This window comes from Sorex fumeus, unplaced genomic scaffold (genome assembly GCF_029834395.1).
Source record: "Sorex fumeus unplaced genomic scaffold, SorFum_2.1 ptg000008l, whole genome shotgun sequence".
NCBI lineage: Eukaryota > Metazoa > Chordata > Mammalia > Eulipotyphla > Soricidae > Sorex > Sorex fumeus.
This window is the reverse complement of record NW_026606065.1, coordinates 73,374,695-73,400,538: the sequence shown is the minus strand read 5'-3', so window position 1 is coordinate 73,400,538 and position 25,844 is coordinate 73,374,695. Positions and strand designations below refer to the sequence as shown.

General features: G+C 39.4%; 1 pseudogene; it reads left to right on the top strand.

Annotated features, from left to right (window-relative positions):
- The first annotated feature begins 4,477 nt into the window (after positions 1-4,477).
- The window catches only part of LOC130018228 (protocadherin-8-like), a 55,674-nt pseudogene continuing 34,307 nt past the window's right edge, over positions 4,478-25,844 (top strand).

Genomic DNA, 25,844 nt, shown 5'->3' with positions numbered 1-25,844 from the left:
TTACTTTGATTGTTTGGTTTGGAGACCATACATGACGGTGATTAGGGCGGTGATTAGGGATCATTCCTTGCTCTGTACTAAGGAATCATTCCTGGTGGTGCTCAGGGGACAATGTGAAGTTCCAGTGGTTTAACTGTGGTTGGCTGCATGCGAAGCAAGTGCCTTAATTTCTGTACTATCTCTCTGACCCAACTGACACTGAGAATTTAAGGTCTTCCCTCTTTATATTTTGGATATTCCACAAATATTCTGCTTAAGAGAAAGCAAAGTGTCGGGGCTAGAGTGATAGTACAGCAGGTGGGACCTTGCACGCAGCTGACCCAGGTTCAATGCCCAGTGCCCGGCATCCCATATGGTCTCCCAATCACCACCAGGCATAAATTCTGAGTGCAGAGCCAGGAGTAACCCCTGAGCATTGTTGGGTGTGACCCAAAAAAGAAAGAAAGAAAGAAAGAAAGAAAGAAAGAAAGAAAGAAAGAAAGAAAGAAAGACTTGTCTCAGAGAGAGAGAGAGAGAGAGACTCAAGGGCAAAGTTTTACAAAACACAAGGATTAATGAACTTGATTCCTTTTTAAATTTTCAGGTTTCTTCTTAGACACCAGGGAGGCATCCTTGGCATCCCAAAGTAGAGCTATATATTCTTATTTAGTGTTCCCTTAACACATTTCTCTGGTAGAATCCCACATACCCAGGCCTTGTCTATGAAACTATAGGAGTACTTACTGAGTACTGTGTGCAGGGACTCATGAGAATTTAAGACCTTGCTAAGGACTTGCCGAAGGAGCAAAGTAGACACTGCTTGACCTGTATAGGTGTACATTTTAGAAAAGTCTGCTATCTCTGAATAGATATCTCCCAGTTCACTTGGGTCCATTATGTGGCTAGTTAGAATTGACATTAAACTTTATTATTTTTTTAAACCAAATTTGTAGGCAAACTCTGGAAATGAGCACAGCTTGTGTACTGCCCATCTGTATCATTACAGTGGGAACTCTTTTCCTATTGCATGTAGATGAAATAACAAGTGGTATTTTTCACTGACTTAATGGAATTAGATAACAGTTGGAGAAATTTGTGATAAAGTTATCAGGAGAGTGCACAGAGCAAATTTAAAAAGTTAATATTTGTTCCCCACCCCAAATTTTTATTTAGGCATGATTACTGTTAATAAAATTCAGGCATACTGTGTTCTATTTCCAAACCCACCACCAGTACCAGCATCTTTCTATCAATGACCCAATATCCCTTCCCATTCCCATTCCCACTCCCACTCTAACCCATTAGCAAACCCATTTTTAAAAATTTAATTTGGGTCAAATCGTGTTGACATGTAGTTTTGATGTAAACAGTTATCTAAACTTTTCACCACCAAAGTGTCTAAAGACCTTCATTAATGTTTTTATGTTACTTCCAATCTACCAAAAAGAGTTAACATTTGAAAACTACCTAGTAAACACTATATAACTGTCTATTAAAACAAATATCACTACTGCTGTTATTATTATTTGACACTAAAGCATTATGTAAATCAGAAAATTTTTTCCTAAATCATTTAAATGCTAAACTTCTGTTATTTTAAAGGAAGAAAGAGGAGAGAGAGAAACTTTTATAATTTAGAAGCCCCCAAAATAAAACATGGAAGTACTCTTGGCTCGAGGTTTATTCTATTTAACACCTTTCAATAGGGCAACATCTGGATGTTATCATGGCTTGGCAAGATGAGATGCCGAAATTACAAATTGTAGAAATGCTATGCATTAGGCACTCTTGTCTTTGCGTGTAATTGCCTTAAAGATATAAAAGAGCCTGATTGTAATAACTCCCCTAGTGTAACTGTTCTTCATTTCTATTCTGCTAGAGAAGATAGCAGGAAGTAGTATCACTCTAAGGGTATGAGTAAGGAGAGAGGGGAGCTAATTCTTAAATATATGTGCCCTGCATCTTAAATAAGTACTGAATAACAGAGCAAAAGAATTACTGCTAATCATAAATACATATATATGATTATGTATATATATATATCTTAACCTATTAACTGGAATAATTGTTGCACTCAGATAAGAAGCCCCTACGTATTTCAGGGTAGGTGGCCCTAGGTCAGAAAGCATTTATTATTTATTTTCTAAAGTCCTGTTGCCCAGTGATAGGGATGGAAATTTGGCAGAGCGGGTCTTCCCTTGTCAAGCAAATGAAATGGTTGTTTCGTTTTTAATCTGGATCCTTTGCCCTGAAAGATAAATCTGAAGAGTGCTGTTAAGGATGTGATGAATTGGGCTCTTGTGATGGCTGTGAGAAGGAAAGTAGCTCTAGCTGGGAACGAAGCTGGCGGCCGTAAGGCTTTGAAAATGCCTTTGAAAATGAAGACAACGTGAGCGCCCCTTGTCTGAGAGGACTTCAGCAAGGAACAGAGTTTGTCCCACACATACCTTGAATTCTCCTAGTAGCTTTCTTTTCTTTTCTTTTCTTTTCTTTTCTTTTCTTTTCTTTTCTTTTCTTTTCTTTTCTTTTCTTTTCTTTTTATTGATTCACCATGAGATATAGTTACAAGCTTTCATTTTTGAGTTGCAATCACACAATGATCAAACACCTATCCCTCCACCAGTGTATATTCCCCACCACCAATCTCCCCAGTATACCCCAAACCTTTCCCACCCTCCCATTACCTCCATGGTAGACAATATTCCCCATACTCTCTCTCTACTTTTGGGCATTATGGTTTTTCAATGCAGATACTGAGAAGTCATCATGTTTGGTCCTTTTTCTACTTTGGGCACACATCTCCCATCCCTACCAATTCCTCCAACCATCATTTTCTTAGTGATCCCTTCTCTATTCCAGCTGTCCTCTCCCTGTCCACTCATGAGGCAGGTTTCCAATTATGGAGCAATCTTCCTGACCCTTATATCTACTGTCCTTGGGTGTCAGTCTTATGTTAGGTTATTTTATATTCTACAAATGAGTGTAGTCCTATATCTGTCCCTCTCTTTCTGATTCATTTCACATAGCATGATACTCTCCATGTCTGTCCACTTCTAAGCAAATTTCATGACTTCATCTTTCCTAACAACTGCATAGTATTCCACGATGTAGATGTACCAAAGTTTCTTTAAGCAGTTGTCTGTTATTGGGCACTTGGGTTGTTTCCAGATTTTGGCTATTGTGAACAATGCTGCAATGAACATGTAGGTACAGATGTCATTGTCATTTCTACTATGTTTTTTGCACTCTTGGGATATATTCCCAGAAATGGTATTGTGGGGTCATATGGAAGGTCTATTTCTAGTTTTTGAAGGACTGTCCATATTGTTTTCCAAAAAGGCTGGACCAGTTGGCATTCCCACCAACAGTGAAAGAGCATCCCTTTTTCACCACATCCACGCCATCACTGGTTGCCTTTGTTCTTTTGAATGTGTGCCAGTTTCTGTGGTATGAGATGATATCTCATTGCTGTTTTGATTTGCATATCCCTGATGATTAGCGATATGGAGCATTTTTTCATATGCCTTTTGGTCATTTGTAATTCCTTTTTGAGGAAGCTTCTGTTCATTTCTTCTCCCCATTTTTTGATGGGGTTGGAGGTTTTTTTTCTTGTATAATTCTACTAGTGTTTTGTATATCCTGGATATTAATCCCTTATCAGATGGGTATTGGGTAAATATTCTTTCCCATTCTGTGGGCTCTCTCTGTATTTTGGTCACTATTTCTTTTGAAGTGGAGAAACTTCTTAGTTTCATTTAGTCCCATATGTTTATGTTTGTTTCCACTTGCTTGGTCAGTGCTGTTTCATCCTTAAAGATACTTTTAGCGTCAATTTCATGGAGGGTTCTGCCTATATTTTCCTCTATGTACCTTAAGGATTCATGTCTGATATTGAGGTCTTTAGTCCACTTTGATCTGACTTTTTTGCCTGGCACTAGAAAGAGGTCAGAGTTAATTTTTTGCAGGTAGCTGTCCAGTTTTCCCAGCATCACCTGTTGAAGATCAAGCTTTCCTTGTTCCACTTCACATTTTTTGCTCCTTTGTCAAAGATTAAGTGGTCATATATTTGGGAGTCTGTGACAGAATATTCAACTCTGTTCCACTGTCTCCTAGTTGCTTTTCATCTCTAATTTCAGGGAATGCAATGAATGTGAGTAGGACTGATGGGAAAATGGAATACTTTTCTGACTGGGTTTGTTTTGCACATGTGTACCACGAAGCTTTGGGAGAACATGAACTGGTGTTGTGGCCCAACAGCCTAGTTGAAGATGAGCTTCAGTAAAGGAAGGAAGGTCCTTGATTAACTTCTGGTCAAATGCTGGGTTTATCAAACAGAGACCTGGTCATCTGAGCCCTGGAGAGAGCCAAACTGTGTGATTATGGTTCTTTTTCTTCTTTTTTTTGGTTTTGATTTTGAGTCATACTCAGTGACATTCAGGACTTACTCCTATTTCTGTGCTCAAGAATCACTCCCAGGCAACCTCTGATTCCAGAGGTCATGCCCACAACTCGCCCCTCAGGGCCATCTTACAGTACACAACAACAAAGAAGAAAACCGGCTAGAGGGCCCCACAGTTCCCGGAGAATGTTCCAGGTCCCAAACAGAGCCGATATCACCGGGAGATCACAGATGGGGTAAGTGCTGAATCCCGCCTTCTCCAGATGGAACCCCGGTGACCATGAGCCTGCATGCGGGTACCAGGACATATGTTTCTAACTGCGTGGCTGCTTATGTGGCTGCACGACATCTCCTAATATACAAAGTGATCAATGGAAAGTAAATCATCCAACGTTTCTCCCTGAAAATCAGACTTAACTCTTTTGCAAACCACAACACCCAAAAGGAGAGAGAGAACAGAGGGGAATACCCTGCCACAGAGGCAGGGTGGGATGGGGGGATTGGGGTTGAGAAAGATACTGGGATCCGTGGTGGTAGGAAATGGGCACTGGTGGAGGGATTGGTATTCAAAGTAAATAAATAAATAATAAATAAAAACAAAATATTTTTTCCCTTTTATTTTTTTTATTAGTGAAACACCATGAGGTACAGTTGTAGATTTACAAATTTTTGTGCTTGGGTTTCGATTATACAATGATCAAATACCCATCCCTCCACCAGTGCCACTTGTGACAGAGTCCATCTAAAGACAGAACTTGAAATAGTCAATTGAACAGTGAAAATGTAAAGATGCAAAGAAATGAATAGTCACAGGCATTATCCACTAAGAAGTATAAGAGGAACTCTCCAAAAAATGGAAAAAGATGTTGGGATGAGCCATTACTTCCAGGATGGAGGGAACATGCAGGGAAGGAGCAAACCTCTCTCCTTCCTGCGATCCAGAAGGATTCATCCAAGGACTCATCAAGGATGAGAACTTCCTTGACTCATCCAGTGTGGTCTGATATAGAAGTAGAAGCAGAGAAGTGTCCTGAGGATCCAGCAGCAGGCCAGACTGACCAGCAGGACATCAACTGCTGATAAGAGAGGGTTTTCTGTTGGATTTCTTTGTGTAGTTCACCAACAACTGCCCTTAGATAAAGCAGCTTTGCCTAATGGAGGGAAGAAAAACGTCACCACTGAAAGTCTTTCTCCATCACCCTCTAGTGACAAATCTGACCCTGTGCCTCTTGGGAGTCAGCTTCAATTCTCAGGCCCAGGGCAGAGAAGATGGATGATGCCTGGGAACATAGTGCACATTTTGTGGCTTTATAAATAAGTTGGCAATGACTGTATTACCTCCAGGTGAGGTAAAACGCATGTTTAGAATCCAAATGGTTAGCTTTAGAGTTTAGAACCCACAAGTAGGTAAGTGGAAGACAATCTGAATTTAAGATTGACCTAAAGAAGTCTGGAGAGGGTAGTGGTTGTATGAAGGACTGGTAAGGGAAAACAAATTGGACAAATTGTTTCATGAACCTTGGTCTTGAAAGGTAGCTGCAAAGAAAGAAAGAAAGAAAGAAGGAAAGAAAGAAAGAAAGAAAGAAAGAAAGAAAGAAAGAAAGAAAGGGACATCAGAGTAGTACTTATGAGGCAGCATAGATAGAAACCCACAGTGGGTGAGATGGAGACAGGAGTGAAGAAAACCTCAGGATATCCTTAAAATTGGTGGCCTTCTTTTCTGGGTCAAGAACAGGCTTAGGTTGAGCACATATGAGGATTCTGTTTTGAATGTGTCAGCTTAACAATACCGATAAAAGGAAGTTGAAACTACTCAAAATTTCCTGGTGAAAGCTTAATAGCTTAAAATTGGGGGGGCTACAGATATCTGCAAAAGCTACAAAACAAACATGCAAAGAGGAGAATGAAAGACAAGTTTCCACCTTAAAATAGTTGATTTGTGGAAGTCTGTTACTGAATTAAAGTTCTTTTTAGATTCATTAAAATCTTACAAAATTTCAGTTAAAGTATGGAACTGGATTATTTTTTCTTTCAAACACTCTGAGGTTCTGATTTAAACTAAAGGGTCAGTGTTACAATTGTGTGTGTGTGTGTGTGTGTGTGTGTGTTTCTGTGCTTTTTTTTGCAGTTTTGAACATAAAGAATTTTTTGTATTTTTATGGTTTCCAAATAAGTTACTTTAATATCTATGCAGTAAAGGTAATGTGTTATTTTATTATTGTAACAGTTTACTGCAGGTCGAACCTTGGTTTGACAAACAGATAAATTTAAAGGAAAGAAGTGGGGTTAGTGAGCTGAGATGATCCCACCACCCTGCCCAAGTCAATAGAATCCCCCTCCAACATTCATTTCTTGTGCAACACATCACTGAAGTTGTGTTTCTAGTTTGTGTCTAGTTGTTTTCTGTATGTAAGTCCTGCCTCTTTCATGCTAAATTCCCAGAGGGCAAGAAAGAGAGATGTCGCAGGCTATTTATTCCCCATGGTTCAATATCAGGTGTGCACAAAGACTTCATTTTTACTGTTCAATGAATGCATATTAAATATGATCCTAATCCAACACAGGCCTGAAAGATCCTTATCACTGAGATGGAAAATTCAAGTTCTTCCCCTAGAAGCGCTTGAGGTTTAATGGGAGACGAACATATGGTTAGGTGCTTAAAGTGATCATTCATTTCCTAGGCAGGCAGTTTAGTTTTGAATGTGTCTTTGTACTAATGTGACAGGAAGTGCCATTTATGCTTTACACCAAAGTTTGCCAACCTGACTTGGTATCAGACACCGTCAGGTCTCTAGTAGTGTTTGTATGCAAAAATCAAATGAATGTTCACATATTATATGGAATTATACTGGGGGAAACATTAGAAGTGTCTAGAGCTTTATAAGCTTGACAAGGATGTTGGGAAGATGAACAAGTTAATAATTCATAAAATGCTTTGAAGATAGAAAGTGCCAACATAAGTGCTAATTATAATTATTAGCCCCACGATCTTTCTCTTTTTCCCTTTACAGTTAGATCTATCGTACAACTTCTTAACTTTAAGGGAAATAATTTTTTTTTGAGATGAGCATTTTTTGAGATGAAGTAAAATGTTAATGTATGCATTTATGGAAATACCATTTATTCAATAATTCCCTTTCTCCTCCCTTGAGGTCAGAGATGGTGTCAATCAGCTATTTTGGAGGATGCCTGCGAGTATAGCACACATTTTGTGACTCTATAAGTATGTTGGGAATGACTGGTTTACCTCTCGGAGAGGTAAAGATGTATGTTTAGAATTCTAGTTGTGACTGCAAACTAGTAAGGTTTCAAAAATAAATAAACAAACAAATAAATAAATAAAACCAGTAACTGAAGAGATTTGCATGAGAAAGTGGTCATGCGGGAAACTGTAGTGTCTACTCTACCAGAGATGCTGACATTACTCCAAATATTTTGGTTCTCCTCTTTGGGGATTGCTTTTAGAAGCACTTTTACAAACCATATTAAGAGCTAGTGTCGTTACTTCCTGTCACATCTTATATATGAAAAGAGCATGAGAGACCACAAGTAGGAACTTGCCTAAGGGGAGTTCTCTGGATTGCTATGTGCAAGGCTCAGTGAGTTAATGAGTGGGAAAGCCATTGCAGTAATAGGGAGCACACTGTCCTAATGCAGTCCCATCTAACACTCATCTAAGCTTGAGAAATTTTCAAATACAAACACGGAAAGGTTTGGAGCATTTTAAAATTTAGATTTTCTGTTAAATTTGATTGCTAGGAGGAAAAATTTTAAAACTGTATGCTTAGGTACTTCTGAAGAAAGGATCCAAACAGCTCTCTCTCTCTCTCTCTCTCTCTCTCTCTCTCTCTCTTCCCCACCCCGTCACTCCCCCTCTCATTTCGTTTTCCAATATTTTGATCAAATGCTTCTGACAACACTTTGGCCACTAGGCTTGTTTCCCCCTTTCTTTCACAACAGGCAATGACAACCAGATTATTGTTGGTTACTTTCCTCTTTCATCCAGTTAACCTGAGTGTCGCTAGGAGAGAGGAGGAAAGAGAAATAGATAATGGGTAGTTGGAACATAGACTTGGCCAAATTGTAACTGGCTTTTGTTCCTTGTCCCGTCTCATGCATTTTCTGAGGCTTGTGTTGATTTAGGAAACCTTCTGCAATGAAGTGAAGTTCACAAACCAGTAACTTAAACCACTGGAATTTGTTAGATCACAGTTTTAGAAGCCAGACATCTAAGGTCAAGGTGTTGGTAGGTTTCTGTGAAGGGCTCTGAGGAAGAATCTGTTCCATGCTCAACTGCCAAAGATTCTGTTTCCTTAAGCTGCAAAAATTTTGCAAAACTAAGATTTTTTGATTGTTGATGCCATCATTTACAAGCAGCTGGTCTGAATGGAAGCCAGTTTCAGGGTTTTTAGCTCCTCACTCACATTGGGCTTTTTATCTGTGAGGATTAAATAGAGTTTATCTGTGCCCAACAAAGACAGATTGGCCAGGAGAAAAGGTCCAGAGCCACACTCCCAGGAGGAGAGAGAGGACAGAGCCAGACTCCTGCTGCCTCTCACTGCCTGTGGGACTCAGACTTGGAATCGGCTACATTTCTATAAACATGGAAGGTTCTCAAAAAAGGGAAAAATGGGGCAAAATCTCTTTCTTTCTTCATGACAGCTTCTCTCTCTCTCTCTCAAATTGAATCACCCTGAGATACACAGTTACAAAGCTATTAATGATAGGAGTTTAGTTATACAATGTTCCAATACCCATCCCTCCACTAGTGTACCAAGGAAAGAAACTGGGGACATTTCCTGCCAGCAGCAATGTCCCCAGTTTCCCTCCTGCCCCCTACTCTCTCTCTCTCTCTCTCTCTCCCCCTCCTTCCCTCCCCCTCCTCCTCTCCTTTTGGGCGTTATGGTTTTCAATACAGGTACTGAGAGGTTATCATATTTGTTCCTTTACCTACTTTCTGCACACAGTTCTTATCCTGACCGTTTCTCTTTTATGAAGGCTGCATCTAGAAAATGCAACTTTCCCAGATAGGAGTATTAATGATAGTTTTAGTTGTTCTGAAGGTTGAGAAAGTTCAAAGTGGTCTAAGAGTTTCTACAAATCAAAATAAGCATAGGGTGGCACAAGGGGGGGGTCGGCCTCGCTGTCTTTTTTGTTTCCCCATGACTTCGCATTGATGGTTGAGTGAAGATGCATTTCTGTGTTCCTTGTAGAGCAAGTTGAAATCCAGAGAGACAGAGGGACATTCTTTTATACTTTTGTGGCTGCCTGGAGGGATTTTATTTCTCTCTCTTTTATATAGAAATAAAAATAGAATCTAAAAACGTTTCCATTCTCTGGGGGTAGTTAGGTGTGAAACAGTTTAAAGCCATCATCTAAACAGTTATGACAAAGCTACTTCTTTCAGTGAGGGAAGGTATAATCCTATTATCGTTGTGTGGTTATCAGCGCCACTTGAAATTCCAATTAGTGCAGCTAATCACCATGGGTTTCTCTGGTACTTAGCTGGCAAACAGCTAAGTCTAATTAATACTTTTGAGTGGTGGGTAAATGGCAGTTATTTCACTACTCTAGACACATTTTCTAAGTAAAATTCTGATTTGGGGTTTGTTTCATTGCAAATGGACAGTTTGTAAAAAGGAACAAAAGGAAGAATTCTGCTTGAAACTAACAAAATAAGATCCTTACGCCATCCTGTCAAATCTGAGGGGAACTGGAGGTCTTAGAGAAAGAAAGGCGGTAATTTGAAGACCAGCCAAAACCTATTTCTCATCCATTTATTATTTAAAATATAAATCTATGAAATGAAAGGGACATTATTCACTTAAACACAGATTTATTAAGAGTCATTGTCATTTGACTCATTAACATTGATGTTTTTCTTCTTTTTTGCTTTGAAGGAGGATAAAGTATTAATAACCTGGACCTCTGGGCTTTTTAATTCAAATGGCCTTGAGCCAATGGTTGCTGGCAAGCCCATTATAATCACCTGCTTGATCTCCAGGTGAAATAATACCTTCCTTGTGGCCAGAAGGCATTTAAAATAGGAAAGGGGCTTGGCAACCACAGTCCTTTCAGGCAGAAATTTTCTGTTAGCACCTGCCTCCCAAATCATGGTCCATCATCATCTGGTCTAGTGAGCTCTTGGAGTTGATTTGGCTATGGGTCAGCTTCTCCTGGGAAGCCAGGCTTGACCACATGCCCAAGGTGGACTCATGTGAGTTACATATTCTTTGGTGGAAGAGGAAAATAGCTCACATGACTTCATCAAGCCCACCAAGGAAACCTAAAAATCGATTTTCTGATGGTTATTGTCCCCTTGTCTTCAGAATAAAAGTCCCACAAATTAGATCTGATTTTCTTTCAAGGCTGCCCTCTTCTCCTTCCACCATTCCTCCCCCCCTGCCCCTCCCCCCCCGCAGCAAGATTGGTGGATTCTTATGCTTCTGGCCCAGAGTAACTTGTTTATAATTTAACAATTTCTTTCTTCTCCTTCCCCCTTTGAGAAGAAAAGAGTATATTTGCAAAAACAACTACCAAGTTTTCTAAACCAGAAAAAGGCTGCTGAGAAGAATAATGAACATCAAAGAGTTGCAAATTTCTTTGGTTTGGTGCTTAAGTCTTTAAATGGGCTCTGGTCTGGGAAAAGGGGACGCCTATTTCTAAGACAGAAATTTCTGTTTAATTTTTGGGAATATGGAAGAGCTGAATGTTTACTTGGTAAAGTGCGAAATCTTTTGTAGGTTTTTTGAGTTTCTCAGATAAAGGCAACCCACACCACCATTCTTAGGCAAAGCACTGCTGCAAGTAGCTCTCCCAGGAGTGAAGAGCTGCTCACCCTTATGGAGGCATTATTCAGTATAATTATGGATCTTTTCCCTTCCAAAAATATTTTTTTCTAGAAGCTGCTATTTCAAAGGCTTTAAATTCTGTGTGTCATTATCAAATAATCTTTTTTGTACTGGGTGTTTATTATTGAATTGCAACAACGATAAAGCTCTAGGGGTTTTTGTCTCCTTTGGTATGCTAATTAGCTAGTTTCCTTTTGATCTTTTTCATACTGAAAAGAGTGAAAAGCTATCACGGTAGGGAATCTTAGTGCAGTACATTCATCCCCTCATCTCCATAATCTGAGGATCAGAGGAAGACAACAATTTCACTGCTGAATGAGAGCTTCTAGAGGTTTTAGTTAGAGCCCACTTCTGCCAAATAATCCTGCTGGCATCCAGAGTCAGGGAGAGAGGAGGAAGGCACCGAGGATGGGGGCAAAGACAAATATTTCATCTGGCTGAGTGAGCTCAGTTGCTTTTATTTCTTCTCTAAGCATTCAATTTATGCAAATCCTATGTCATTTCACCTAATTTTTAACTTTGAGATTCCTTTCTCCTGTTGGCACGTCTTCAGTGACAATGATTGAATACTGAGTTAGGGAGAAATGGCCTGAATGTTTGTGGAAGATCTGCAGGTGGCAAAATCTGTTATAATAAGAAGCTGTCTTTTGAAACATGCAGTAAACTCACATATGCTGAGTAACTGAGAAAAACGTCGAGGCTCTGATAGGTTGGATGCATATCTTCATGTGTCTGATTATGTTTGGGAATGGATAGGAAAGAAGGAAACTATTAGACTTTTTGGTTTAATTACTGATTTGGTCTCCTAACATCACTCTTTACCTTTTTATTAAGCCCAAGTGTGTTTTACAAAGCCTAGGAAGTCGAGTGGGAAATTTCACCATGAATATCATCATCAACAATCATCAACATCTACTGAGAATGCACCGAGAATGCACATAAAGTTACATTATGGGACCAAGCAAATGGATATTTAAATAGTTTAATTATGGGAGCTAAATCCAGCACTATTTTTGCAAATAGAAAAAATAATTTCATATGGTTCAAACTATCAAATTTAATTTTTAAAAATGTTCTTGCAACCAAAGGAGCATTGAGTCCTGTGAATTATTCCTGGAACTTAGGACATTTCTAAAATAGGTCTACATTTGGGTTAAGGAAGGGATTTTTTTCTTCTTTCTTTTATTATTATTATTATTTGCTTTGGGGGTCACACTCAGTGATGCTCAGAAGTTACTCCTGGCTCTGCACCCAGGAATGACTCCTGGCAAAGCTTGGGGAACCATATGGGGTGCCAGGGATTGAACCTGGGTCGGCTGTGTACAAGGCAAACACCCTATCTGCTGTGCTATCGTTCTGGCCCAAGAAAGGGGTTTTCTTTCCTCAGTGTTTAGAAAGCAATTTTTACCCTAGAGGGTTAGCTTAAATTTGGAAACTAAAGGAAGTAATTCAAAATCACCTCTTGTAAGTATAATAATATATATCAAATGGGACTATTTTGAGCTCCCCTTTAAATAAGCTAATGTTGAGTATAAATAATGAAACAATTGAGTGGGGGAAGGAGCTATATCCATCTTCAGTTTAGGAAATGCCTTAGAGATGGTCTGGTTCATCCATCCTTAAACTTTACTGAATCCTCAGGGAAATTATGAATAATGCCATTTTGGGCGCTATGCCACAGGAGTTCTGATTAATTCGATTTAAAAAGAGACCTGAAAATCTACAATTTTAATCAGCCTGTCAGATGATTCTGATGCAGTAGGCTGTTAGCCATATTTGGAATGTCCACCCTTCTCTAAGGAGATAGATATTGAAGTTCAATGATATACTCAATTATTCTGCTGCATAGAAGCTGACTCAGACGCAGAACTCTTGGACTACTAGGAGAGACTGAGGAAAGGATTTCTTGATCTGAAGCTGCGTTCCAGAATTTGCAGATCAAATGGCACTCAACCACCTTTTGATACCTGTTATTCTAAAACCCTCTTTTTCTTATTTGTAAATTGTGGGATCACCACTTTGTGGCCATGGAAATTGTTCATGCAATGCTATTAATGATGCAGACAAGAAAAATGTCTAGTTTCTGGCTTCTGGGTTCTTGGGGAACAGAGAGTAAGAATAGCAAGCCGACTACTGGAGGTCTTAAGTGTTACAACAAGTTATTTAGCACTCACAAGAGGTCAGCAGGGGCCTTTGTTCAGGAGGGACCCCAGCAGCTCACTTCCAGCAGCAGCAGCTTCTTTCTTGCTGGCCTCTTCCTCTAGCAGCTTCTCACAGTAGCTTCTTTCTCCTCTGGGGCCACAATTTTAGCAACTCCGTACTTATATACAGAGCGATAGCTGGAGCGATAGCACAGCGGTAGGGCGTTTGCCTTGCACACAGCCAACATGGCTGACCCGAGTTCGATCCCTCCGCCCCTCTGGGAGAGCCCGGCAAGCTACCGAGAGTATGCCAAACACAGTAACAACAAAATCTCCAATGGAGACGTTACTGGGACCGCTCGAGCAAATCGATGAACAACGGGAGGGCCTTTACTTTTACCTTACCTTTACTTATATACTTTAAGTACATAAAAGTACATTATATAGTTATATACTTTACATATATAGTAAAGTATATAAATGTACACAAATATATATATATTAAAGTATGTAAGTATATAACCCCCTGTTGTCTAGTTGGTTATACCAGACATAATTGAGGGTTTAAAAACAGTATGGAGGTGTGTGTGTGGGGGGGTCAGATATCAAAACACTTCTACAATTTTAAAACATTACAATTAAATGTGAGCTAGTTTCTGACCAACCCCTCCTCCCCAAGAAAAACACCAAGAACACCAATTTGATGGGGGGGGGGGGCACCGCAATCTGATGTGTTGTCAGATTCTCTAGATGACCAATAAGATCAGCCTCATAACAATCAAATAGACTGAATAAGGACTAATCGCTCAGACAATATTCATAGAGAAAGTGTCTGTCTCCCTCATTTCCACTGTAACAGTACTTGACACATCATGTCTTTTAAATAAAGATTACCTACTTTATCTGAATCCAAAGATTCCATTGTGAGTCTGTGTAGCTTGTCATATGGGTACTTCTGGTTATATTCCTTCTTCCTTCACTCCTCCCTATGATTTAAGTTATGCTTGGTTTTCCTTTCATGACTCCAGCCATACCTTGGTCTGGTACTGGCAACAGATTAGAGAGTCATTGTTGAAAGGTAGCAATCAGTTAGAATAACTCCCTGGAATCCTCCCTGAGAGGAACAGCTGGGTCTTTTCACATTTTGCCTTTATGCCCAATTAACCCCTAACTACAGTCCTACTGGTTTGTTATTGTTGGGGAAAAAAAATCCTCAACTGTGAAACCAAAGTGTGCAGAGGTGGAAGGTATCTGCATAGAAATTGCCTCTCCATGCAGATAAGGGAAGGCAAGAAGCAGGCTACAGGAAGGGCATCCAGAACAGCTGGTGGCACTGCGCTTGCCCACGGGCTCTTTAGATCTAGCTCAGAAGCCAGAGGCACTAATGACGGTGCCAGTGGGAGAAAGGCAGCATGAGGCATCCATGCAAGGTGCCAACGAAGTACTTGTCTGTCTTCCCCATCTGTTCCTGTCACCCCTACACCAACCCTTCCCCATTTGCTTGCAAGTAAATAGGCAATGGACGACCAAATGCTGCCTAAGCTACCTGATGCTGCTAATTACCATGAGGATTGAGAGCCAATTATTTGTACTAAAGCAAAATATCTTCATGTAGCATTTCAAAAGCATTCCAAACACTGTTTGGTCTGGGGCAGAGACAAATTGAACACAGAGTTCAAACGAAGAGGACTCTTTTTTCAGACACCCATTTGTTGTCTTTCTTTTTTCTTCAGGGTTACAAATGAGGCACTTTATTTTTATTGTGGTTCTTCAGTTGGTAACATTTACAAAAATGCAAGAAGCATGATTGGGTTGGGTAATTCTATATAGCTAAGCTTTGTATGTGTCTTTTCATCCCTGTAAAGTTTACAAATACATATATCTTCCTAGACTAATGGTAGGGTTATATCCTGATAAACCCAATGCAAGCTGACAATATTGTAAATTGAGCTGACAATATTGTAAATTGAAAGTGTATTTAATACACCTAATATAACAAGCATCAGAGCTTAGCTAACTCTACCTTAAATTTCCTCAGAACACTTATATTAGCTTGCAGCCAAGCAAAACCATGTAACACAAAGCTTACTTTATAATAAAATGTTGACTATCTTGTGTAACATACTGAATACTTTATGGAAAAGGAATGACAATACCTAGAATATCATTTTTTGTAAAGTCTGTCTTCCCTTCTCTTTTTGTTGCCATGGTTGTGTCAACTAGGGGGGGGGGTCTCACACACTTGGTTGCAGTACTTAAATATACTTGGCTGGGGTGTGCCAGAAATTGCACATCTTTATAGTTTTGAGGATCCCAGTCCACAGTGTCCTAGGAAGCACCCTCAGAGAATCTGGTGTGAACGCAAACTTGTTTGCAACACAGGTGGCTTGGCCTTGTGCTTTCAATGCATGTGCTTCACTTCTGAGCTCTTCCTGGGCCCTTGAGAGAATCTTGGGATTCTGTGGCTAACTGCAGGCTGTAGCTGGCTGCCACTGCACACCAACCTGAGGATCATCCTAATTATCACTAGCCCAAGAAGGACAAAAATTCAAAATTTAAGCTAAAGTTTCACTGACTGCATATCACCCCTGCCCCATTGTCAAATTGTAAAGTCCTAAATTAAATCATAGTATATAGGCACCTCTCTGTGTATGTATATAACTGTGTATGTGGTATATGCACATGTAATAGAGGAAGAGTGGTTAGAGGTGTGTGTGTTGTGTGTGTTTGTGTGTGTCTGTGTGTGTGTAGTGTATATGGTCAGATTTGCAAATTAGTCTGTTTTGATTCTCAATTTGAATTCCATAAGCATTTCTCTATTCCATTTCTTGTGGTTGATAGGGCTGGGAAAATTGCTCAAAGGACTGGAATACCTGGGTGGCATGGGGAGCCCCCGGTTTGCTTGTTGGCACTGCATGGTGCCAGGTGGCCCTGGAGAGCCCAGAACTGTTGAGCCTGAGCAGCACCATCTAAGTATTACTCTGAGTAGTGCCACAGTCCCCTGAACTCTGCTTGGGAGATTCCCCGACCCCCACAGAAAGATAGATGATATAGAGGTATTATGTGATACCTCCGTGAAACACAATTGTATATATATTTATTCAAACGTTTGTTTGAAATCTACTGTCAGACTTCATTTAACGCAAATGATTGGACAAAAACCCGTGGATTAACTTTCTTTAGTATAAGTGAAATGATGCTTACATAAGACAAATGAAGTATAAACCTGAAATAATTATCTGATTTTCTGGTCAAAACATTTCAACTCAGAGAAAGGTAGGCTTTAGGTTATGAATTATACATATTTTCTGCTGCTCTGATTTGTGTCTTGGGACAATTGCTCCCTTCTTCCCCTTTGTTCACTGGCATAGGCTGAGTCATTGCACTCTGGTGTCACCACGGGACAGAACAAAGAGAATTTATATGTAAAGTATGTGCATTATTTCAGTCTCTTCTGTAAATGAAGGAAGCTTTCACGCTGAAGTTAAGCACCTGGAGAAAAAGGAGGCTGAGAAATTCATATCTTAATGGGTGGAAACACTGGGGAAAGGCTTTTTCTTTTCTTTTCTTTCTTTTTTTTTCTTTTTTTTTTTTTTTTGGTTTTTTGGGTCACACCCAGCATTACACAAGGTTACTCCTGGCTCATGTGCTCAGGAATTATGTGCTCGGGGGACCATATGGGATGATAGGAATCGAACCCAGGTCGGCCATATGCAAGGAAAACTCCCTACCCACTGTGCTATCACCTCCAAGGCTGAATTTTCTTGGGCACCCTCCAAGGTTCCTGTTGTTCCTCTAGAGGACAGGACCACATTATGGAGCTCATGTCAATGAGAATTTGGCCACCTCCATTCAGTCATTTGTTCCTTCTCGCTGGTACGAATTCTGAGCTCTCAATAACAAGTAACCACACAAGGACCTATCCCTGTGGGCTTTCGAGTACTGCTAATCCTGTGGCAGAAGTAGAAAGGGTTTATTTATCATGTTGTTCAGAGAAACAACCGAGATACTTAAAGTCTAGAAAAATGCTGTTTTTCATTGTGCTAATTATGTACTCATGGATTGACTTTCTGAGATTTAAAAATATTGAGATTTTGAAGGCAGAGATATGGTTTAGTGGTACAGCACATGCTTGTATGCAGAAAGTTCTCCATTCCATCTGTGATAGAGAAAAAAGAAAAAAAAGAAAAGAAAAGAAAACCATCAAGACTGTTTCTGACAATGTCAATACCTATCAGGTCTCCTTAGTACTTAGCAGAAATTTGCACTGTGTGTTAGTACTTAGTAAACATGAATTTGATTTATGGGACTTGAGTTGCTTCTGATAGCTCCTATAACATCAAACTGGTGAAACTTTTAACCCCAGTGGATTTATTCCTGAGTACCTGAGTCCTTGAATATTGTATAAAAAATTTGCATTCAAAACTCAGAAGCTTAAGAAGTTATAGTTTACTGAACATTTAAGTAGGTGAGTCTGGATCCCTCTCCCATGCCCAGGACTCCCTCATCCTACTCCACATGCCTGGTCCAGATTTCTCTAGCCTGGTCCTATCCCTGTGCCATCTGCCTGCCTCCTCTGTAGGATGGCCTGGTTTTGTCCCTGTAGGATGTATTGGACTCTGTCCAGTGTATGTGTTCCTGGTCTGAAGTCTGCAGCGGGAATCCTATGACCTATGTCCCCCTGCTTGGGCCTGCTGCTCTGTAATCTGATGTTGGAGCTCTTTAGGGCTGAACCCCCCAGCTTCTATTCATCCCCTTGGCTTTCCTTGGCCTGCAGCCATGACCACATGCATGTGGATGATGTTTTCTGTTGTTCATCTGTACATAGGTGAAGGAGCAAGGAGAAATTTTCCTCGCTGGAGGTTTCCTTTTGTATCTTACCACATCCCACCCACCATGGTCCTGTTACCTGTTTTGACTGGATATATTTTGGATAGGTAAGATTTAATATGGGCAATTAAATTAACCAGTTTTTCTGGCAGACCTTTCCTTTAAATCCCAATGTAACAAAACTGAGCCACCACCAGCCAGGTACCCTCTATTGTCAGGTGAATATTGGGTAACAGCTGTTCTCAAATGAACTCTGTGCAGAACTGCTTCTTCGAGTTAATCAGGAGTAAGTATGTCTGTGAGTTAGAGAGAGAGAGGATAAGGAAAAGAAAATATGTAGGTATATTAATGGGTCCACGAACACCTGTGTGTGAATGAGCAGGTGTGTGAGGATATGTGAATATGTGGTGTGTGCATGCGGGAATGGTGTATTCATTTTTATAGGCTTCTTCATGCCCCACAGAGAATTGAAAGACTTTGCTAGGGAAAGTTATTCAAATCATACAGCAATTTAGTAATTTCTCTAAGTGAGTACATATCTAAATATACTTTTGAATAGGGACTTATTGAAAAGAAATAGGCCCTTTCCAGTAAGCTTTATGTTCCCATCATCCTTTGTGGCAGCACTTGGACAGTGTCCATGGTAATCTGTGCAGTGGTCCATGCAGTGTTCACTTTAAATTAGTCCTTTTCAGTACAGCATTGAGTGGCTGCTCATAAACAGGATTGAACAGTTCCTGAGTAGGAGGAGATTCCTCAGTTCCTTACCCATCTGATCTGCAAAACTGATGTGGGTGTATAACATTTTTGCCTCGAATATAATTATAGAGCACATGGGAATATTTCAGTGTAAATATTTTTATATTTTTCCTGATGGAAAAAAGTGACTCCTTACCAAAATGTCTTTGGAAAATTAACCAAACAAAATAAATGTTTAAAATTTATTTTTCCTATAAAATTCCTCCTTCGCATTATCTCTATTCTAACTACTCTTTGAGGTTATTCGTTCCAGACCAGTTTCATAACTATTACTTTCTGATTCACTTTCTAATTTTGTACTGGGTCTTTGTGACCTGTGCAGTGAGTGGCACTCTCTTTGTTGTCAAATATCTGGAGGCTTGATTTGTTAAAGTGTTACCAGATTTATTCAACATATATTTTATTAAGAAAATTTTGACACCCTTTATAATGACAAGTCCTGGGAGAAATGACAAATAAGCCAGGGACACTCAAGACATTTTCAGTGGAGTGGAGAGAAGAAAAACAGTCTCCAAAAAAAGGAGAGATTAGGTAAAATGGAAATGAACACGAAGAAGGGAGAAAAACATTCTTTTCCTCTTGTTAGGAGATCTTTATGGGAAAAAAATTTGTGTTGGAGTTGACACTTGAATAATGGGTAAAAATTTGTCATGAGTCAGTCTAGCGAGAGGAGACCTTTCCAGGCAAAGGTCTGAAGTTATGAAAATATACCCAATTGTTAAATGTTCACCACAATATAAGTGGTAAGAATCAAGATCTGGTGGAGAATGTGCACTGGTGGAGGAATGGGTGTTTGATTATTGTGTGATTGTAATTCAAACATGAAAGCTTGTAACTATATCTCCCTATAATTCGATAAATTTTTAAAAATATATATAAAGAAAAAATATATAAAGAATCAAGATCTGTTTGTCCTTGTCTCCTTTATTACTATTCTCATCTTGCCATTTCCCCGTTGGTCTTGTACCTGATTTTCTTTGCTAATCTCCTGAATCAGGTAATTCACTCAATATAAAAATACAAGACACTCTAAAAAAAGTAACTCTGTTCTTCTTATGTTGATTGTTACATCTTCCTTGCCTAGGACAAGTGGATTTCCTGGTTTAAAGGGTTTTTTTAACCTTCTTCCTCTTAGACATCAAACAATATTTTGTATTCTCCAAAGCTACTTCCATGCAATAACCCTGAAAAAAGAAACAAACTCTATATTCACATAGAAAAGACAAATAGTTTGGGCAATCCATAGTTCTAGCCAGACCTTATATTAGGCTATGTGTTATTGCAAGATGGGCACATGAAGCCAAGTCTACTTTGAAATTGGTCTCCATTTGCTTTCTTATTTTATTTCTGTTTTTGAATTGTGAAGCTTTGGGATTTAAGTACCCTTTAGATAGTTCAAGATGGGGAAACACAATAAAACTAAACAAAAACAAACCAGAAGAGCAACAACACCAAGGAAATGGAAAAGCCACCTTGTCTGATATTGCAACAAACTTCATCCTCTTGTGTATAAGAATGGATGCCAAAAGTGCTCCATTTGTAAACAGAAAGTGAAGATTTATTGGAGTAAGGTAATGAAGGTTTAGCTACATGAGGTGAGAGCAAATATTCTTCTGGAAACATCAATGGCATTCTGTTCTCTTTTAGACTTGGACTGTAAATCTGCAAAGGTCAGAAAATGGCTTCCCTTCAGCCTCATTTTAAATGTTTAAAGATGTCATTTTGCACCAATTTTAGTTACAGTGTTATATAGCAAGCAAGGCTAAGTTGTGGTCGAATTCCTGCATAAGTCTTTTGATTTCTGTCTTGGTTTATATAGAGCAAAGGGGTCAATTTATGACCCCAGAGATGATCTATTTTTGTACAAACATCTGTTTTGTCCCCTTTTTTTGTGTAAATGGTGGTGTCATGTGTAGGAGATAGTTTGCGTATGGTAATAAGCAGAGAACTATCTCCATCTGTCTATGGGAACTTGTAACTCTTTTTCACCTTTTGTCTCATTCTATATCTTATAATGTTGCACATGTGAGAAATGTTATGTGCAGGCCTTAGATTGGTGAACATCATTTACTTGATGCCTCCTCTAGATTCCATTATCTTCCACATGTCTCAATTCTGTTTTGCTAGTGTAAGAAGATTCTGTGATTGAGTTGGCAGTTCTAATTAGTTTAAGTTAAATTTTTACTAAATATGCAAGATTTCATATTAGTTATATGAGGCAGTGGAAGTGAATGGACTAGGGTTGGCTAGAGGGGTAAAGGAGAGAGCATTGTGGGCACAGATAAACTAAAATTGATCTTTCTCTACAAGGATCCTAAAATTTTGAAGGGAAAATGTTGGCATGTGAACAAGGAATGAAACAAGTTTTATAGTAGAAGTATAAACACAGTGCTAAGGCAACCCACAGAAGGGGAAAGCTTTAGAAAAGCCAATTTCTCTTGAGCTGTAAAAATCCTTACAAACTGGAACTCATTACTTGTAGCATGATATATTCTCTGGAGCTGTGACACAAATAGATCTTACTCCATTTCACATGTATATTTCAAAATTGCCTCTGGTTTTGGATTTTTGTGGCTATGGGCTTTATAGACTGTCCTGGTTTCAAGGTAGGTAGTACATAGTTAAGCAGTTATAAAAATAAAAGTGGTTATGGAATCTCAACTTTTTAAAGTTTCCATAGTTAGGAGAGCGTTGTCTTGCATGCTCTCTTGAAGTTTGCCCTGTATGCCTTTGAGGGTAGTAGGATAACACTGTTTTGCCCTTCCTGTATAGACTCAGATAGTTTAGGTTTATTGGGTTGCTCCCATCACAGTGCTCCCATTCCTCTGTGTTTATTTGTAACTTCTTTCTTTGTGCTCTGTTGACTTGTAAATATTGTTTTCCTCTTCTCCCTATGCAAACTATGCAAACTATGTCCTTTGCATAGTTTATTCAGAGCAATGTCCTTTTTGTATGGACACAAGAAGACATGCTTTTGGTTTTTTTTTTCATGATTTTTTTTTTATTATTATTAGTGAAACACCATGAGGTACAGTTATAGATTTACAAATGAAGACATGCTTTTGTAATGTGACTCTCAGTGATATTTCCCTCCTGGGCATCTGTTCTCTCACCTAAGCCTCAGTTGCCTTTACTTCCTAGCGCCCCCAAAAGCAGGGTCCTGAGGAGGAACTGGATGGAACCAGGGCAAGCAGTAAGCTATGTGCTACACTGGCATCGAGATGGGCCTGGCCAAAGTGCCATAATGCTTAACTATAAGTTAAGAGCTTTGTCATGGACAAATGCTGTCATCATCTAAAAAGTAATAACTAGATATGGACCCTGCTAGGGTTAGGAATGATTAATCTAGCCTGAGTGCTGTAGTCTGAGTCTGTGGCAAGATGTTCCTAGGAGAGCTGCCCTATAAGCCTCAATGTGATCTCTTACTGTGTCCATAAAAAAATAGCTAGTATTGGTATGTTGATAGTTATTGGACTGAGGAAAGGAGAAAACACCTTAGGAGGTATTTTTCCCTTGGGCAGTCAGGAAGGGCTTTAGAATACCTATTAGGTGGGTCCTCAGGATGGGCTTTCTTAAGTTGATTTGACTACTTGACGGGGTGCAGTGTCAGCCTGACTGCAGGGGAGTTGGAGACAAGAGAGCGGGAGAGAGGAGAGAGAGCAGGGTGGCAAAATGGACTGTGTAGAGGCTAGCAAGGGGGAACACATGCTGGAGAGAACCTGGGCTCTCCATAACATAAATTTCTTCTATGGGATAAACTTCCTTGTAATAAACTGCTACTCAGATCAACCAGCCTGGCCCTTGTGTCTCTTCCTTTGTCTGCCCTTGGCCAACAGCCATCCCGATCCAGGCCACACACAGTGGCTCAAGAGCACCGAACATGGGTAGTGAGACAGAGTCGTCCAGAGAGCCTGTGAACACACAACCTTCAGTGTGCTTTGTTTTTTACAAAGGGTGGCTCAGGAAGTTTGCATTCATTCACTTTCATTCTTACTATATATTGTTTTATTTTTAAAATGTAGTCAGTGTGCAATAACAAAGTTTTTTTATGATTATATTTCAGGCATACAGTGTGTAAACTGATCCTTCATCAGTGTCCAATCTTTATGGACATTCCTAAAAACTCTAGCAATCAAGCTTTTATTTGACTCAGTAACCCTGCTTCTTGAAATATACATCAAGGACCCAAAATCAAAATGGAAAAAAGACAGTTGTACCACTATGTTCCTTGCAGCTCTTCCCACAATAGCCAAAATCTGAAAAAAACATGTCCAAAAATAGATGACTGACTAAAAAGCTATGGTATATTTACATAATGGAATATTATTTAGTCATAAAAAAGATAAAGTCATAAAGTTTGTTGCTATGTGGGAGAGACCTGAATAGTATTGTTCTGAGTGAAGTTAGAGGGAGAAAGACTGACATAGAATGATCTTTCTCCTTTTTTTCTTATAAGGTTCAGACCCAGTGATGTGGCAGTAGATACATGGGAGGAAAGAGGCAAGCTGAGCCAGGAATAGAAATTAGAAACTTGAACATGCTAGGTATATGCTTTCTCTCATTCTAGCCATCTTCCTGCCCATGGTATCTTCTTAATCATGAATCTGCATGCCTCATTGTAAGCAAATGGAAATTTTCTCTGTTTGAATTTTCCCCCTGGAAACATAACCCATTCTTCTCATCAGATACTATAGAAGACATTTGACTCAAGAAATTTAAGGTAGACTCTACTTTCCCTGTATGGGTCTATCCATTCTCAAAGTTCTAATAATAATTATGGATGTCTCTTCATGTACTTAAGCTAAATTCTCCCAAGTTTTATTCTTTATACACTCAAATATCTACCAGCTATCTTTGCTTTTGGGGGCTCAGTAACAAATCCATCAATCCTATGATTAAATTAATGATCTGTGAGTCTAAATCATGCTTTCCTGTTTTTGGTGCTCTCAAGCCTCCATGTATGGACTGGATCAGGATGGCTGTTGACAATGGGCAGGCAAAGGAAGAAATGAGGGCCAGGCTGGTCGGTATCAATTGCAGTTTGTTCCAATTTTCTCTCCATTTTCCTCTGATTCCCCTTTTGCCTCTCTTTCTGGAGCCCCCTCTCCTGCTTCTTGCTCTGATGACTCACTGGCTCTTTTTCTGCCTCCCCTTCACTCTTATCGTCTTATACATAGAGCATTCATATAGGGTAGTGCTACAAAGGTGGGTTGAATAATAACCAATCAACAAAGAGAGGTAAGACCACTCATCCAGGAGATAAACTCAAGGATAAAATCTCATCTAAGGCGATTACTCCAGATTACTAGGAGATTCGCTTAAGGGCAGGATCTCATCCAGGGTGTGTCGCTTTCTTCTTTTCTCAGCTAATAATCCACTTAAATAGTTGTAATAAACCTACTTCTAATATTTCTAGCAATGTCATTCTGTATGAGCACAGTAAGAGATATATCAACTTAAAGTTTGGTTCTTCCTGAGGACATCTCACTATATATTCCAGACCATGGTCCTCAGACCAGGTTAGTCTTCCTAACCCCAGCAGGGTCCTAGTCTTGTCGTTACATTTGGGTCATGACAGCATTTGTCCATGACCATGCTCTCAACTTATAGTTGAGTATTGTGGTGTTTTGGCCTGGCCCATTTTGATGCCAGGGTAACTCACAGCTTGCCCTGGGTCCATTCAGTCCCTCATTGGGACCCTGCTTTTAAGATGCTAGGAACTAAGGCCAACTGAGTCAAGAAAGCAGATGTCCAGGAGTAAATATTATTCAGAGTCAATCAGCTCACAAGTTACAAAAGCATATTAACTGTCTTCCTGTGTCCATACAGAAAGGACACTGCTTTAAGGTAAACTAAGTTCCCTGTGGCAAGACTGAAAGGACAAACCCAATGCTATCCTACATTACCCAAAACCACCTATTCACTGAGGATAGACAATTTGTTACTTGTCCTTTAAGACAACTTGAATATCTCTGGAAATCCCTCCTCAGTATTCAAGATACACGGGTACTCTCTGTGGAATTCCACACAAAGACCTGCATCCTACAACCCCCATGCACATCTTTATCATTGCTCATTTTTAATGATCTATTATTTTTGGTTCCTGTAGTCCATAAACTCCTTGAAAAAGTGACTTGTTTCTTCATTGGTTCCATAATTCAACACCAAGTCAGAGTCAAACACTCAGTAAATGCTAGGGACAAATTTAAGAGGTGATATTAAACATCTTCAGAGAGTATACATTATACTTGACTTCCTGAGATTCAGATATAATAAAAGCAACTGGGCGCATTCTGAGGTTGCAGTATCCCATGGAAGTGTAGTAAAAAGAACGCTCTGGCCAGTGTGGTGGTGTTATGACGTGAAATTATTTCTTACAATTAGACTTAATTCAGACTTTGTGTCACTAAGTAGGATGATGATGTCAATGGTATGACCTATTTCATCCATTCTCTGGGTCCTTTCTAAACTTGAAGATTTTCCTCTCCAGAGGGGGTATATTTTATATTAAGTTAAACATTTCAGTTTTTAAAATAATGGTTTAGAAACAAACAGCTGATAAAATGCCACAGAAAATTATGTTAGGTACAAGCACAATATTTCTGAAACTTCATGAGTTCTGATGGCAGCATCAAGGACAAGGGTTTACTTAACACAATTAAGACAGAATACAAACAGGGACTAGTTTTTAAAAAGTTGAGAATGTTCCTTTAGGGCTTCACCTAAGAAGCATCATTTTGGTGAAGTTTTCTGAAGTTTTCAAATGAATCAAAATTTTTTCTCCTCTCCTCCTCTTGAGTTAAAGGAAAGGTCCTCCGTGCCCTCTAGTCACTGCTATGTGAGTGAGAGTAAGGAGAAAGTGTGTCAACTACCAGAAGGATTTTT